The sequence below is a fragment of the Quercus robur genome, chromosome 6 (assembly GCF_932294415.1).
Source record: "Quercus robur chromosome 6, dhQueRobu3.1, whole genome shotgun sequence".
Lineage (NCBI taxonomy): Eukaryota > Viridiplantae > Streptophyta > Magnoliopsida > Fagales > Fagaceae > Quercus > Quercus robur.
The window spans coordinates 44,041,404-44,049,267 of NC_065539.1; positions in this window are offsets into that span (position 1 = coordinate 44,041,404).

Here is a 7,864-nt window from a genome sequence, read left to right on the forward strand (position 1 = left end):
CTTTAAATAGGATCCGAACTGCTCTTCTTTTTATTTTTAACCAAACCTCCTCCATAACTAGTACTATCCCATGATCAATTTTGGCTAAAATTACATAAAGATTTGCAACCATGGCCATGGAGTTCCCAATATGAATCCTTGTTGTTGCACCACGAGAGTGCAACATCAAGTGGTTGCCAAATAGGACTTGGAGTCCATTTTTGTCCTTAATTATTTAGCCAAACCAATAATTAAACAATTATTTTTGAAGAGGTGAGATTTTTGAGAAATAATTACAACATGCTGCTAACCCCGCAACTCGAACCCTTTCCTCCCTGAACCCTTTTCCCCCTAAACCCCCAAGCACTTTGTACATGGGGAGGTGCCAATTCAGCTCCAAGACCTTTGACTTGAAGAGGTGAGATTTGAACCATAGTTATCCCAAAATTTTATTTTTAAAAAAGAGAAAAAAAAAATGTCAATAACCTAACTACAAGCCTCTTAACATTATTAACTCATTTTCAATGAAATGGACCTTATAGAGTCACAATGTATTCATTACAATTGCCTATCCTGTATTGAGTGAAATTATATATGGAAAAGGCAATTCTTGAAATGCACCTGAATGCAACATTTCCATAGCAGTAATTATAATAGACCAACCGGGACATTTTAATCGTTAAGATAGTTTTGAGACACCCACATATGTATGGTGGCATTAAATTATATATGAGCCCACCAAAACATGAGAGGCCAAAGAGAGCTACTAATATTGTTGTTTGTGACTATCAGATTACGAATGTGCAACTAATGTTAGACTGCAAAAAAAAAATAAAAAAATAAATAAAATAAATAAAAGTTAGACTGTGACGCAGTCTTGCCGTTTAAGGAAAAACAAATAGATCACATTTGGCCTCCTATAATAAAGTATAAACCATGTACCTCAATTGACGCCATAAGTTGAAACTCTCTCCAAAAAAAAAAAAAAAAAAGTTGCTTTGGCCTAGTCACATGTTATATTAATCTTTTTTTCTTTTTCTTTTTTTTGTTTACCATGATATATATATATATATATATATATATTGTAAAAACAATGTCAACTTTTGTGCCCAATAAAAATATAATAGGAGAGAAACAAAATGGATGCCTTAACGTCATCATATACCTCATGGTTCAATTTAGAATCAATACTAGATTTAGTGGGTATAAAATACATTTTAGCTTTTTTTTTTTTTTTATTGTGCTTGGTCGATAATAAGTGCAATTACAAAACCTAATTTCATATAAATATTTTTATCCAAGAGAAAATACTAGTAAACACCCTAGTACACACTCTTATATATACATGAACATTTCAAGTGTGTAATAGGGTGTGTATAATAAACGGTAAACACTACCCTTTTATCCAATGTTAATCTTTTGAACACTTCATAGGAGAGAGAGAGAGAGAGAGAGAGAGAGAGAGGTCAATCTAGAACTCAATCTACATCTCCTCAAAACCTTTAGCTAAAAAATGGTTATGGAAAGAGTTACGGCATCTGAAATCATGCCTTGGCAGGCAGTCAGAATAGAACCATTTTGTTATCATTGTGGGTGCATGGATCATGTACATGATGGTAGGAAGGGGAAGCACACCTAGTACTAGCATGACTTATGGCACCCAAAGCCAAAAGGCCCTCCATAGTTGCATTATAATTCAAGGGTAGCGGTACAGTTAAATGCTATATATAGGTACAAAATTTTAATAGGTAATCAGGAATATCTCATGGCATCTGCCTCCAACAAGGTCCATCAGTTGGGATATGCAAAGGGCTGTAGTATATTTCCTTTTTCCCCAGAACTAAGTAGGATAGTATTATGACAGACTACAATTAGATTCAACTGGCTAAGTTAAAAAAGGTCAATAAAAACATATCTATATTATATATTCTTGTTTTGATTCTAAGCAGGAATTGTAAACAGATACATACAGATTCAAATCTTTTGATGATTAGATAAATTTGCAAGTAATAGCTTAAGAAAACTCCACAAAAAACAGAAAAGGGAGGAAAAAATATATTCCTGTTGATCTGAACTCTACAACACATTGTCTTTATAATCTTTACCTCATAGAATGACACACCGGCCGATTCTCACTTCTCTTATGGAGTTCCCCCTCCACTTTCTCTAGGTGTTCTCTGAGCATACGAATTTCATCATTTGATTTCATTTGAGTTAAATATGCTAGCTCTTCAGCCCTCAGACGTGTAGCTTGCTCTTCTGCCAACTGTTGCTCAAGCCTAGTAGTTGTCTCTCCAAGCTTTGTCTTGACCTACAGAACAGTGCATCATTCATTACTAGACAAATTGAAGTAACAATCCAAAAGTAATTTTCTTCGCTAAGCAAGATTTGAACCTGAAAATTAAACACACTACCACAAGCCCACCCACCTTACAGCTTACACTATTTTCCACCTAAATCAAGGTCTTGTGATATACATAAGCTGTGCACAACAGTTTGCTAAATGGTTTTGAACTTTAGATTACCTCGTCAGATACATGTAGTTATAAATCTTTAAAACCATCTAGAAAATGGCTTCTAGCATTCAAACTAAACAGGGCAAAACCAACACACACACACACAGAAAGATCTTTCAACTGCTTGCGAATGACCAATTAATCCTTATAGATAAAAGAACAAGGACAACCAGAACCAGATAATGAGAGCATAAACTATAAGCTGCTTGAGTGCAAAGAGAATGATATTAAGTTATAAGCACTGATCCTTATTATTTTCTTTCAACAAGAATTATTGATGTGGTAAACACCAAATACTATTTAACAAATGAAATCCTACTTCACCAACTTCTATGTTATTAACCAGTCCACATTCTCCAAAATTCCAAACACACCAACTCAAAATGCAATTTATTACTTGTGAAGTCTACGAAGTTCTGATGTAGAACTTCGTAGACTTCAAATACCTTGGTAGACTTCGATTGATATTTTAATATAAGGATACCACTTTTTGAATATATAAATTTGGGCCTAATTATATTATCTTTAAAAAGTAAAAAGGTTTGTAATTCAATAGTAGTACTATTACTGTTAGTGATTATTCCAATGAAGAAAAACATGGGTTCTAATTCCTATCCTTCACTTTCTATAACCCCCCCCCCCCCCCCCCCAAAAAAAATCCTTCATTTTGTAAGTAATTTTTTTCTTTAAATAAGATTCACTCAGGTGCATATCCAACAAAATCAACTGACTCATGGTGCATGGGGTCATTTGTTGAGAGCCCATAATTCATAAAATTTGTACCTAGTTGGCATTAAAAGAAAATAAGAATATTTCTCAAATCAATTGTATTCAAGTCCAATAGGCCATTCCAGTATTCCACACGTTGCCAAACTTTATTTTGATTTGATCCTCTTAACATGTGTCACATTAAGTGGTAGAATTAAAATGTCAATTGGCCTGTAGTCTCTTCTCTATGACTAGAATAATTGTCCATTGTCTTAAAAAAAAAAGGGACAAAAGAGAAAAAGAAAACATAAATAAAAGAAAAGGAAGAGAATAGTTGTCCATTAAGGCATTAACTAATGCATTATCTTGCTCCTGTTCAGTTATTTAGACGGCAACAATGTTGGGGGTACAACTTTTTTCATAACATTTTTCTATATAGATTAGAGCAAATATTATTATGAATTAATATTGATGTAACTTGTATTCTATATCAATTGATCATGTCAGCGATTTTAAAAAAAAAAAAAAAAAATTCTAGAAAATAATCAAAAAATATATATTTAGAAAATACAAATATTTTCTTAAAAATAATTAAATTTGTCAATGTCTCAACTTTCCAAGCATCCATATAATGCCCATACAATATTTCCTTTTCTTTTCTTTTTTTCTTTTTTTGCTTTTTTAACCTATTGAGAGGGAATAATGTTGGCCAAATCATCTCAATTAATCACAGGGACGGACCCAGGCCCCCGTCCAAAATTTTTTTTTTACTTATTATATATATATATATATAACTTTTGTAGTTGCCCCCTCTCAAAACTTTAGGCCCCCCTCCAACTAACAATTATCTAACTCAAAACTTAACAAAAACAATAAAAAAAATTCACAACTGTGATTGTATTTTAGCAAAAAAACTATTTTACCACCAAAAAATCATGTGTTATTGGAGAAGTTAAAGCTAGTTTTTTTACAACTACAGTTAGCTGGTATAAATACCAGTTGACTGTAGTAAGTTGTTAAAAATAAAATACAATATTTTATTAATATTATCTCTCTATCTTCAATTAAAAAACTCAAATTCTCTTTCTTCATTTATTATTTTAATGAGTTGTTTATATTATTTTAAATGAAGTGGTAAAAAAATAGAACATTTGATATTTGGTTTATTATAAAATGAGGTGATAAAAATAGATAAATTAGTTTTTTGAGGTGCTAAAAGCTAAATTTTTTATCGCAATTATTGTGAATGCTCTAACTTCAACAAAAAAAAAAAAAAAAAAAAAAAAAAATTATAGCTAGCCTAGTATTAAAAAAAAAACATTATTATTATTGTTGTTGTTGTTGTTTTCGTCTTTTTTGGTAGATGATTGCATCTTAATATATTAAGAAACAATGATTTTGTGTATTTATAGTTTGTTAATTCTATATAGATGCCTATTTGGAGTTTTTTTTTTTTTTTCCTATACTCTGGCCACCTCTAACTTGAAATCCCGAGTCCGTCCTTTGTTGAAATGACACATTTCGGCAAAGCAAGGTTGGAGACATCAAGTTTAATGTATAAAGCAAAAATTTAAGCTATGGGGTTCATTGAAATTCAAGACCATGTTGAATCTACTTTGTTTAGTGAGACAATCAAGTGGAAGATGATTTCCAAAAAATTGTTACAAAGTTAAATTTTGATGGTGTAATCTTTGGGGGATTTGTGAAGTCATAATTGGAGCCCTTGTGCATGATTCTTTAGGCTGTGTTGGAGCAACTTTGATTGAACAAAATTGAAAGGATGGAGATTGGGATGGTGTAAAAACCTTGGTTGCACAAAAAGTTCTAGTGCTTGCACAAGAATTAGGATTACAAAGTGTTTTGGTTAAAGGATACTCTTATTTGCTGATATCAACTATGTAGAATTCATTACTTAGTCAAGTTGAGGTTAGTCAAATATTAGATGATGTTAAACATGAACGGATAGAACTTGTTTTTTGTTTATTAAGAATGATTATTATTAAATTGGTGATGCATTAGCAATAGGTTATATGAGAGAAAGAGAGAGGAAATCCCCTGGTAGATTGAATAGTTCATTGTTTTGGAAGTAATTTCTAATCACTCGATAAAAACTATCAATTCTATTTATATAACAAAAATGTGATAATATATTCTTCAAATTTAGTTTTTGACTAAATCTTGTTACACGTTGTTGGGCTTTATGGAGTTTAGTTATGTTTGATTCAGATTATGGCCCGTTTTTGTAGCCCATTGTGAATCCTGTGCGCAGGATATAAAAACTGTTTTTTTGCAGATTAGGGTTTTGATGTCATTTTTTAGAGAGAAAAAATTGTACTGCCGCACTCTGTATTTTTTCCCTAAGAATAGTGAAATCCCTTCAACTTCGTAAACGAAGGAAAATTGTCGAACCACGTAAATACTATCTTGTGTGTGATTATTTCTCTTTGGCATATATTTTTTCTCTATTTTTGCATCTCACAGGTCTGGGAATTTCGTACATATTTCCTTCACACGCTCCTTATTGCACATTCTCGTACACACTTCTTGTGAAATCGTGTTTTCAAAACATGATTTCAATTATAATCATGAAATAGGAAAACACAATTTACAATTTTAATTGAAATCATGTTCAAACCCAACTATAACTATCGCTGCTATTAGATTTTTATCGTCCAATTCTTCAAGCACAACAAAAATACACTTCACATATTCATGCTTGAAAATTACCAAAGGCCAAACAATTAAGACTATACCAAATGAGTTTTGTCTCCTAATACCATGTACAAATGGAATATTGGGAAAATAATTGATCAAGCACGAAAATTTATGAATACGTAGATAACCAATACCAAAGTATGTTAAATTATCGATTTTCCCAAAATGATGAATTTAATCACTTAACCATAATTCTAACACTCCCCCTCACGCGTGGGCCTAAACTTCCCCTTAATAGATGAGGCCCAACACATAAGATTTTAAACATTTTAAATGAGAGATAGAATATAAATAGAGATCGAACTCCGATCTCTTGTTTTGATACTATATCAAATTACCGATTCTCCCCAAAACTTAAGCTGTTGAAAATAGTGAATTTAATCACTTAACCATAATTCTAACAAAACAATACCACATGCTAGATGAAAAACGAGGCAACACGAATACAAAATCCCAAAATCCAAGCTTGTTCTTCATGAAGCTATTATTTGGCTTAAGTCCAAAATTATTTTCATCATCTTATTCAAGCTCACATAAAACCCCATAGGGAAAAGTGTTGGAGTCATGGCCTCAAGGCATAAAATCATATATTTTTCCGTACTTATTTTGAGCTCTATATGTGACCTTGCAAATGTGCTTGGAATGTTTACGAGTTGTGAATTCATGATGGGTTTATTGTGTAGAAAGTTTAACACATATGGAAGGCTTATATACATGCTAAAATGAAAACCTATATTTATAACCTTAATTCCAAATGTTGATTGGCATGAACCCATAAATTTAGCAACTCCAAAAGAAGTCATTTGTCATATAGAAACAAACCAACCCAAAATAGATTAGACAGACTTCCATTTTTGAAAGAAATTGGTCCAATATTCCATGAATTGCACTACCCAATGCATTTATAAAAGGCAAGGCCAGGAAGAGTAGCACAACCCAAATTCCCTTTTTCTTTCTCTTTACCAAACTTTTGCCTTCTCATATTTATAATAATTTAATGCAAATTATTACTTTATGTGTGAGGGCGCGCACATGTGTGCTATCATATTGATTTGGCATGACAACGAATGCACCATAATCATCATTGATTCCCTTATTGGTATGAGTAGTAGACTTGACCCCAAAACCAAACCTAGATCCAAGAACACACAAATCAAAGCTCAGCGCATGGTAATAAAACACATGGAGCCAATTGATATCAACAATGAAAATTGTCAAATCTTGAGTGCCAATCAAATTAACACTCATTCTTTTGCACATTATTAGAAGCATGAACTTTGGCTCATTGAAAGATTGTTTTTTCATGAATTTATGATAAAAATGAGCATCTCTAGAGCTTTTCAAGTACCTGATTATTCTATTGGGTGTGTAAAAGTTAAATTCGTCGAAAGCAAGTGGGGGAAGTGATTTAAACCAAAAGAAGTCAAAGTGCCGAAAGAAGTCAAACTGCTATAGTGGAAAACAAAGATTGAATTAGGAAAAAAATAAAATTAAAACCATTTAAATATTAACAAACCACAAAGTAAAATACTCATTGTGAGAGGATTAGATTTGAGGAAAAAACATCACCAAGCAAGCCAACCCGAGGAGAAGATGGGCCCGACTTCTCATCAGCTTCGGCCCATCACATCGACAAAAGCCTAGATATTGAAATCGAAGAAAAGTTCCGTCCGAGGAGCCCGAGAAGCAAGCACTCCTCAGAAGACTATGTATAAACCACCTAGGCCAGATGACTGAAAATTGAGGAAAGAAGTAGAGACATACAAGTAAAGAAGATGGGGAGTTTCCAGGTAAGGTACCTATCACCTCCACATTCAATGCACTGCACCAACTCAGCTGGTCGCATTAAAGACAAAATGACCCCTGAACAGTACTCTCACAGCTTGCAGCACGTCTTACCACCTCCAGCAAAGTCCTGATGGGACAAGCATCCAAATGAAGATTAA